Below are 10,728 nucleotides of genomic sequence, written 5' to 3'. Positions count from 1 at the left end.
CTTTGGGGCTCCATCTCACAAACTGTGAAATCATTACCTGAGCTGAGATCAAGGATCAGATGCTTAACCAACTGAGCCACCCAGGCTCCCCAAGAGATGAAGATTTTAATCCCCAGTAGACCTGAGAGAAGAAAGATATGACTTAGCCAATGAGCAAAATGAAATGAAGTCCTCAATCAGAATTCTTGCTAGCCTTGATCACCAAACACTATCTATATCACTGTTCCCTTAGATGTATTTGCCACGGTATGTCCAGCTGTATAAATTTGGCAACTCTTACCCCTTAAAGTTGCAGAACTTTTAAGGGGTATGAACATTACCTATATGTGAATAGAGTATATTTCAAAAGGCTCTCTGTTGTCATAAGTAATTAGGTTATTAGACAAAAATCTGACTTAATCACTTTCTTAGTATTCATTCCAATCCAAGAAAGAATGTGTCACCGATTATTATTAAGCAGTATTTCTTTTTTAAATTAATTAATTAATTTTTTGGATTGAAGTATGGCTGACGCAGTGTTAACATTAGTTTCAGAGACACAACATAGTGACTCAGCTTCTCTATACATTACTGTCTGCTCCCCACAAGTGTAGCTACCGTCTGTCGTCATACAATGCTACGACACTATCTTTGACACTATCTCTGACTTATTGGCAGAATTCTGAATGTAGGGATTTTGAATATGTCACATTCCTGTAGCCTATAATTATACCTGAGCCTCCGCAGGTATCTAATAAGTGCTTGCTGAATTAATGAACGTGTCCATATGCATCTTCTCAGTGGCTACAGTGACATCAAGGAGGGATATGGTCACAGAGTTGGAGTCATCTCCTTAGACTCTGCTCCCTGACCTGAAGACAACCTGACTGGAAGAGGGCACATGTCCTATTTTGGGGACTTTTTGGCTTCTCCATTTGGCTGCTGATGGCGAGAGTGTTTTTCTCCCTCCAGAATGCTTCATTTCTCAGAATACGACTTCAATGTTACTGGTTTTCTCTCACGATTCTATTTTCTGTCTTTTCTCATAAGGTGATAAATTAGTGATAATAAAAGTAAAAAAAAAAAAGATAAAGTTTTCTTTTTGGGAAATAGAAGTGAGTTTTGTGTTAGGGAAAAAGGAACATTGCAGATGGAATTTCCTCTAATTTTAAATGTACCCGCCTGGCTTCTGGGAAATAACAAATGTTTATGGGCCTCCCCTCTTATTAGGGCAAACTAATCCTGCACACTTTGAAAATTTATATTAGGAAATAGCCACATGTTGACCCTCCTGAACTCAACCATGTTCATTTAGCGATCAAAAATATAAAAGGCGTTTCATTTGTCATGGTTGAAATTAATAATCTCATTCTATTATGAAATTGTCTTAAAATGTCTGTCCAGCACACCCTTAGTGTTTCCTGCCCCTCCCACTGTGAATTGAAGAGCCACATGTCCCAAGCAAACTGCAGGGAAGCGGACCAAATGCCATTTCAACAAACTCTAAGGGACAGTCGTGATTCTTTTTAATGCTTCACAAGTTTTGCTTGTAATGTCTCCCTGCAAAGAAGACTGTCAGTTGAGATGAAACACATTTTTCTCTACAAAGATTAAAGTAAATGTTGATATTTGTCAAACTGGGTTCAACCTGTGGGAGACTTAATCACGGGTCTTTGAGAATTTATATGTACTGAATAGATACTCAAAAAATTGACGGAAGTGTGATAGGCTCCCTTCTGCATACCTTTCTGAGTATCTGCCAACAGTCTCCTCTTTACGTCCCTTGCCGGCTGAAGGATCAACCTCCAAGCCTTGGTGATCCCATCTCCTATTATCTCTTGAATCCACATTTCTTTATATCTCTACTGCGTTACCCTCATTCAGACTGTCAGCATTTATCACCTGACTTTCTGAAACTTCTGCCTAATTGGTCTCCGTCTTTCTGGGCTTAAACCCTTTCAATTCTTTTTCTGCATTCAGAATGCTATTGTTGCGTGGGCAGTTCTTACAAAGTCCTCCTGATGCAGACATGGCTTTCCTTCCATTCCTGCTCTTCACTGATTTCCCCCCATCCTCCACCCACTTCCCCACTCTGGGCTACATCCTTGATGATGCTATACTCCCTTGAGGTCTCTGGTGTCCCTGACTCCAGAAGTACTTTTCTGCCTGTTCTCTCTGCCCCCACTTCCTTCAAATAACTTCTCTTCGACCCTGGGACTTCATTTTAGGTGACAGCCTTTTTCTTACAGAAACTTCCCTGACCTTCCAGCTTTAGATGATACAGCCTCCTACCTGATGTCATGATGCTCTCTTCCTCCATCATGGTACTGACCATACACTGGGGTCAATGGCTGCTCATGTCCCATTCCTTTCCTATAGTAGGAGCCACGATAGGGCTGGGCTGTATTTATCCTGTTCTCTTTGTATTACAGTATCCAACATAGTCACTGCACTTAGTACGTGCTAAGTAAATTGTTGAACTTGTAAAAATTGAGAACTCAACACTCCCTTAAATCACTTGTAAATACATTACTAGAACTTTCTGACAACTGCTATAAAATATCAAATATTTGAAATAAAATTGTAATTTTTTTGGTTACATTTTTCTCAATATTATAGAGTTTACATACACACACACACTTGCATGTGTGCACAATCTCTATTGACTAAAATTCTAAAATATGTCACCGGTTAAAATGAATAAATAAGGTTAGTGTTCAGGTGTGTATGCATATTCTTTTGAATTGACAAAAACCAATAGCCTACGGAATAAGAAAGGGAGAGATTCAGTTGCTGATATTTTAGGCATAATTTCTCAGGTTTAAAGGATAATTTGGTCAATCTAAAGTAGTCATTTAAAAATGTGAACAGAATTTGGGGCTGTCGAGACACAGATCACAGATCATTAGGAAGTATAAAACTTGAAAAACAGCCACAGTGTATAAAAGAAGAGGACTGTCAGGTCTGTACTGCCAAGAGCCACTTTAATAAAACATTATGTTAATGATAGAAGTGAGACGGTTCGCTGGAAAAAAAAATTCAAATAATGAGCAGGGAAGTTGGGGGCTGACGGCCTCCAGCTTGAAGACGGCAGCCTGCAGTATTATTAGGCGCTGAAAATAAGAGGATCACATATACTGAAGGATGACTTTATGAGTCCTTGTAAACGTGTCCCCTTGACAGCATCTTGAAACTGGCATCACATTCTTACTCTTAAATGGTTTTAATTTAGTAAAGCCTTTTTTTGAAATGTTTACAAGCAAAGGTGAACTTTTAAAGATTCTTCCATTCCATAAAAGCAAGAAGTGAGCATATAGTGCATCAACATGAAATGAGTAAATGCATGTCATGGCGGTAACTTCTTGAATGTTCTCTTCAATTTGACAAATCTAATACATTGCTCTCTCTTCTCTCCCCTGTTTACCTACATGAAAGAGTTTTTGTTGATGTCGGTTTATTTTATTATGTCCAATTTAATTTATTTTAGACATCATCATCAATTTATTTACAAATGTACTTTTTAAAAAAATTTTATTTATTTCTGAGAGAGAGAGAGAGACACAGCGTGAGCAGGGGAGGGTCAGAGAGAGAAGGAGATACAGAATCTGAAACAGGCTCCAGGCTCTGAGCTAGCTGTCAGCACAGAGCCCGACGCAGGGCTCAAACCCACGAACCATGAGATCATGACCTGAGCCGAAGTCGGACGCTTAACCGACTGAGCCACCCAGGCACCCCATTTACAAATGTACTTTTAATTGCCTTAGTCTCTAAGCGCTATTTTCTATGAAAGATTCTTCTATCTTTATTCTAGTTATTTCTTTCCTTTTGAACATTACCCAGCAGAGGGAAGTTTTAGGATCTCCTTGGTAATATAGATCCGATAACACGGTTTTCCCTTTAATGTTTCAGTGTTGTGTTGTTATTTCCTTCTTGACCTCATCATGTTTTCAGTGATTTGAGAGTGATAAAACGAGTCTTAAGTAAAAATCTTTTAATTAAAGCAAACAGAGGATCAGCTTTTACGGGAAACGAGTCCATCAGCAAGTATTTGTGGTTAAAGTCCAGAAGGAGGCTTGTGTGGAGAGACGGAGGGAGAACCCCAAGGGTCTGGAGATTTTCAAGTAGGTGCCCCATGACATGGGCTGACCACGATGCTCTCTTCACTCTGACTCCTTCATTACTGGTTGTTTTTACTGAGAGCCTTAGCCGACCTTTCTGGGAACCATGGTCATTTTCCCTGACCACACACCTTAGGGCTCAGGAGCTGTTTTGTTTTGCTGTCTGTTTGTTTCGCTTACTTTATACTTCTCCTTCTCCTCTCTTATGCTTGGACTGGCATGGTATTCCTCTCCCTCATGCCATACATATCATCTATCTCAGATGAGGTATGAGAGTGTTTTGTTTAAAGATATGATTTCCTGTCCCCCGGAGAGAAAACCATTCTTTACTCTGAGCCTCAACTGAAACTTGGCCTCCAATACCACATACGCTAACCACCCTCATTTCCTTTATCGAATTCTTCCCCATCCCTGCCAGCCACTCCGTCTTCTTTCTCTAGTTGTTATTCTACCCCTTTTAATATTTCCAAATCCCACTCATTTCTCCTGGTGTGCTCTACCAGCTTCTATTTTCCTACCTTTTATTTTCACTTTGATAAATTGATCACATAGCAATCAATTAATAATAGCCCAGAATAAACTGTGCGTTCCTGCTTTTACCTGCGTCTATTGTGTAGTATTAGTTTTAGTGAAAATGGAGCTACAGCAGGCTTCATATCTCTTTGCTGAGCAACTGGTTGTAAACCAGGGGATAGAATGTTCCTCCAATATTCTTGAACTTCTTACAGTTCTTTCCTGCCACGTATCTCCCCCGGTCTCCCTTCCCATATCCACCTGCTCCTTTGTATCACGTAGGCCATGTTTTATCTGCATCTTCTGTGTCTCTAACCTTTAGTCACTTGAGACAGGCACACAGACACACACACACAAAAGGACTCTGACATAAACCACATTTTGCAGGTCCCGTGAGATCTTGCCTCATCCTTGACAGCAACCTAAAAAGGAGATCTGGGGCTGTGGAAAATTCTCCTGTTTCCGTCTTTTCCTTCTTGTGGAATTTGGGGGTGTTTTCTCAGAGTGAGTTACCAAGAAAACATTCCAAATCCTCCTCAAGGATCACATATCCCTTACCGTATGGTCGATTCCCAGAGACCAAGCTTAATGGGACTTCCTTCCTTCTCTTCTTTCTCCTCCATCCTCCCCTTCTTCATAAAACCTGACCTCAGGTTTGTCTTCCCATGAGATCAAGAGATTTAGCTTAGTCCATTTGGCCCAGTCTTGGGCAGAAGAACAAAAGTGCTGTTTTTACTGAGTGACATAACACTGAGAAGATCTTTGTTTCTGCCCTGCTCTCCTTTGTTGTGCATGAGCCCTAAAGTGGCTCCTTACAAAAGGAAATATGGTCAGGCTAACAACAAAGTTTAAGGTGGTATGAAATCAGTGATGAAGAGAATGGCTATAAAGTATGAGCTCTACAATTACTGTCACTCTCAGCAAAAACAAAACAAAACAATAAAAAAAAAGTTTAAGGAATATTTATTTCGACTTCTGATAACCCAGTCTTCCTTTCCACACATACTTCCTAAATAATACCTTCTTCTCTTTTCTCTCCTGTATGTACAAGCTACTGTATTAGGGTGTGTGAGTAATACAGCCTGGGTGAGCTTATGAAATATTGTAGGACATGTCGATATTAACAATGATAGCTAACATACACCAACTGTTTACTTGTCTAAGATCAAACACCTAGTTAGTGGTGGAGCTGGAATGAGGTCATGTGGTAAATGGATGTACAACATTTGAAGCTATTGCCAAACTACTTCCTAAGATACTGAATTATTTTACATTCCCAAGAAATACAGGAAACCCACATCCTTGCTGAGTATTGGTATGGTCAGCCATTTGAATTTTTGACATTCTAACTTGTGTGTAGGGGCTTCTCACCGTGGTTTTAATTTGCATTTCCGTGGTGACTAATGATGTTGAGCATCTTTCCATATGCTTATTTGCATATGGATATGTTCTTTGGTAAAATGACTATGCAAATGTTTCACCCATTTATTAATCAGGTTGTTTTTTTATTATTGAGTTGCAGTTTTATATATATATTCTGGATGCAAGTTCTTTGTCAGATATGTGACTTACATACGTTTTCCGCTATTCTGTGGTTTACTTTTTCATTTCCTTAACTGCTTTGCCTTTGGTTTTGTTTGCAAAAATGATGTTAAATTTGATGCAGTCAAGTTTTTCCGTTTTTTTCTTTGGATTTGTCTTTTGCTGTTGTATCTAAGAAAATTTTACCTAACCAAGATAGCAAGGATTCAATCTTCTTTCTTTTTTTTCTTCTAGACAATGTTATGCTTTAGGTTTTGCCTTCATGTCTGTGTCCCACTTAGGTTAATTTTTGCATATGATGCAAGATACAGATAAAGGGTTTTATTGTTTTGTTTTGTTTTGTTTTGGCATATGGCTCTCTGATCATTCTAGCTTTTTTTGTGAAAAGATGATCTTTTCTCTACTGAATTGCCTTCCCACCTGTGTTAAAAACAATGGACTATGTATGGGTCTATTTTTGGTATCTATTTTCTGTTCCACAGATCTCTTTACTTATATTTATGCCAACACCACACCGATATGATTACTTTAGCTTTATTATAAGTCTTGAAATCAGGTGAAGAAAGAAATTTCACCAACATTATTCTTTTAAAAATTGTGTTGGCACTTCTAGGACCTCTGTTGTTTTCAGATGTTTAGAATCAGCTTGTCAATTTCCACAAACACTGTCTGCTGGGATTTTGATTGGGATTCTGTTGAATCTGAAGATCAAGTTGAAGAGAATTAACAAGTTAATATTGAGTTTTATTTCTCAGTTGACATTGTTTTTTTTTTAACTTCTTTCAACCCTATTTAAAAAAAATTTTTTATGTATAGGTCTTGCATGTATATTGCCAGAATTACCCCAAGTATTACATGTTTTTTATGCTATTGGTGCAGATTTACTAAACACACTCATTAGTTCTAGGAGCCTTTTTATAGATCACATAATATTTTCTATACTATTTTACTAAAGGCAATGAGGAGAAACCAGGCCATGTTTTCCACGGGGTGCATGGAAAGTCCTTCGGCTAAATACCCAGGTTCACTGCTTACAAGTTCTACCTCCCACCAATCACTACAACACAGCTCAGCCAAGATTTCTGCCGCTTCATAACAAGGAATACCTTTCCTCCCATATCCAAAAATACCTTCTTTATACCTGAGATCACACCAGAATTACCTCTAACATTCATATTTCTAGCAACATTCTGTTCATGGTGATATCTATGTATTCCCTAAGACAAAGGAAGCTTCCTCAGCAGTTCCTCATACTTCTTTCTGATCCTTCACAGAATCGTCATTCGTGTCCATGTTTCTACCAACTTTCTCTTCAAGGCAACCCAAACTTTTTCTATAAGGTACCTCAGATCTCTCTAGCTTCCTCTTATTACCCAATTCCAAAGTGACCTGCACATTTTTAGGTATTTTTATAAGCAGTAAAGAGAAACCAGTCTTCACCTAACACACTTTTCTTGGAAATCTCCCCAACTAAATACGCAAATTCATCTCTTACATGTTCTCCTTTTCAGCCAATATAGAATGTAACTCTGCCACATTTTTTGCCACTTTATAACAAAGATCACCTTTCTTTCAGTTTCTAGTAACATGTTTCTAATTTCCTTCTGAGACATCACCAGGACCCTCCTTAACATTCACATGGTCACAAATATTTTGTTGATAATGTATTCCCAGAGATGATAGAAGCTTTTTCTACTGTAGTCCTCACATTCATCTGAACTTTGATCAAAATCATCTTTAATGGCTGTACTTCTACCAACCATCTCTCCTTTTTTTTAAATATAGTGTATTGTCAAGTTGGTTTCCGTATAACACCCAGTGCTCATCCCAACAAGTGACTTCCTCCATGCCCATCACCCCCTCCCCCTCTCCCTCACCCACCATCAATCCTCAGTTTGTTCTCAGTATTTAAGCAGCTCTTATTTCTACTAACCATCTCTTAGATAAATTTATCCTTTATCCAATTCCAATGCCACGGCTAGAGTAGCCCCATACTTTCTGGTACCAAAATCTGAATCAGAGAAATAGAACCCATAGGATACATATATATTGTATATATATGATTAATATATATAATATATTATGATTAATATATGTTACATATGATTAATACCCAATGTCTTGAAAACTATTATTTCTATACATTTCATCTATTTTTTTCAGTTGTTTCAAATGGGAAGGCAAATCTGATCCCTGCTCCATTTTGGACAGAAATGGAAGTCTAATTAAACTTTTGAACCTTAAGTTTCTTCATTTGTAAAATGAACATAATAAAATCTATGAGGTTATCGTGGGTGTTAGTTTTAATATGTAAAAAGTTAACAGTGCCTTATACATAATTACTACTCAAATGGTATTTGATACAATTTTCAACAACATATTTTTGACATATTGATTTCTACATATCTATAATCTATGTATATATGGAGGCAATTTGCCTTTTTCTTTTAAAAGGCCATAATTTAATGGATAGGGTGTGGTCAATACCAGGTTATGATAGCATGTGTGGGCTCTGGACAGTCGTTTCCATCTTACTTTGAAGCCTCTGACTTTTAGTTCTAGTGACAGTTACTATAATAGTTTCCAACACTATTATAATCAGTGAATGAGCCACCATTACCAAGTGCATTCTGGTTCTAAAATATATCTCCCTCTTCCCAGCTAGCATTCACCTCTGTGGTAACACGGATTACAGTTTGTGTTCTTCCTGAATTACAGTGAAAACAAATTTATATTCTTTCTTGGTTTAGTCTTATATATTAGTATTTCAACAATAATTATGTTTATAAATAAAAGCATGAATTTACTAGGGGCGTCTGGGTGGCTCAGTCATTTGGGTGTCCGACTTCAGTTCAGGTCATTATCTCATAGTTAATGGGTTCAAGCCCTACGTTGGGCTCTGTGTTGACAGCTCAGAGCCCGGAGCTAGCTTCGGATTCTGTGTGTCTCTCTCTGTCCCACTGCTCATACTCTGTCTCTCTCTCTGTCTCTCTCTCTCTCTCAAAAATAAATAAAAATTAAAAAAAAATTTTAAAGCATGAATTTCCTAAAGATATGTGCCTTTCAAATTCCATAGTCATCATATTATTTTTAGCTTTCTTAAGATTGTCTGTTCATCAAACTTTTTTCTAGAAGTGTTTTTTAAACATATTCTATTCTGCTATAACACACAAACACCTGATCCTGCAATGAGAATTGGTTGGTGTGAGATCGATTAACACAGGGAAATACTTGTATACCGCAGAAGTCATTTGGTTTCTATCTGGATTATTCTTGCCTAGGGAAGCCAGCTTACTGGAGTAGAATGACTTCCTGTAAGAAAGAAATTAAAAATCTTCAGCTCAGGGGCGCCTGGGTGGCTCAGTAGTTTACTCATGTGACTCTTTTTCTTTTTAAAAAATTTTTAATGTTCTATTTTTGAGAGAGAGAGAGAGAGCATGAGCAGGGGAGGGTCAGAGAGAGAGGGAGATACAGAATCTTAAGCAGGCTCCAGGCTCTGAGCTAGCTGTCAGCACAGAGCCCGACGCAGGCTGGAACCCACGAACCATGAGATCGTGACCTGAGCCGATGTCACATGCTCAACCGACTGAGCCACCCAGGCGCCCCAAGCATGTGACTCTTGATTTGGGCTCAGATCATGATCTCACGGTTTGTGGGTTTGAGCCCCACATTGAGCTCTGCACTGACAACATGGAGCCTGCTTGGGATTCTCTGTCTCCTCTCTCTGACCCTCCCCTGCTCACGCTGTCTCTCTCTCTCTCAGAAATAAATAAAATAAATAAATAAACTTAAAAAACAATTCCCCAGTTCAGTGCCTCCTGCACAGAGCGATACTGCCTGGCATTGTGCACGCACAGGCCCTACTTTACACTGGCTTCTGCCTTCGGTGCCCAGCTTCCCAGCAGTCCCACCACCTGAGAACCCACTTCTGTCCCTTGTTTCGGCTCCACCAGTCAGCTTCCTTTCCTGTGTAGCCTGCATTTCCACTATTTTGTTGAGGGTTTTTTTTTTTGGAGGGGGGGGATTGTTTTGTTTTGTTTTGCTTTGTTTTGTTTTTATAACCTGCATTGTGACAATCGCCATCCATGCTGGGCTGCTTGCCTGGTCAATCCAAGTTATCTCTCCGGGCACCAGTTATTATTTTTGTTTGTATTCTGGTTGCAAAGTTCTATACGTTTGAAGCAATCTATCCTTACTGATTTTTCTCATAAGTTCCATCTTTATAGTGTGTGATTGTGCTGAAAATGAGGGTTGTTTGGTTTTTTTATGGATATATGTATTGCATTACAGTAGAAACACTCTTTCCTCATTACTTGGAGTCTTTTTATTTCTTTCTTCTCCTCCTAAAATACAAATGTCCAAAAATAAAACAATGTAGTTCTTATTTGCTGTTTTTGTGGAAACATCAGGAAGGTAAAGCCGAAAACCTGAAAACAGTAAGAGAAACAAACAAACTCCTGATTCTTTCCCTGATTATTCATCCATTAGAGGCCTTTGAACAGGAGGTGTATCTGCATGAGAAGAAACAGAAAATATGGAAGGTAATTGATTAGAAAATATGAATAGTTTAAAACTT

The sequence above is a fragment of the Hyaena hyaena genome, unplaced genomic scaffold (assembly GCF_003009895.1).
Source record: "Hyaena hyaena isolate Hyena2069 unplaced genomic scaffold, ASM300989v1 scaffold_620, whole genome shotgun sequence".
Classification (NCBI taxonomy): Eukaryota; Metazoa; Chordata; class Mammalia; order Carnivora; family Hyaenidae; genus Hyaena; species Hyaena hyaena.
The sequence above is the reverse complement of the archived record's forward strand: the minus strand, read 5'-3'. Positions refer to the sequence as shown.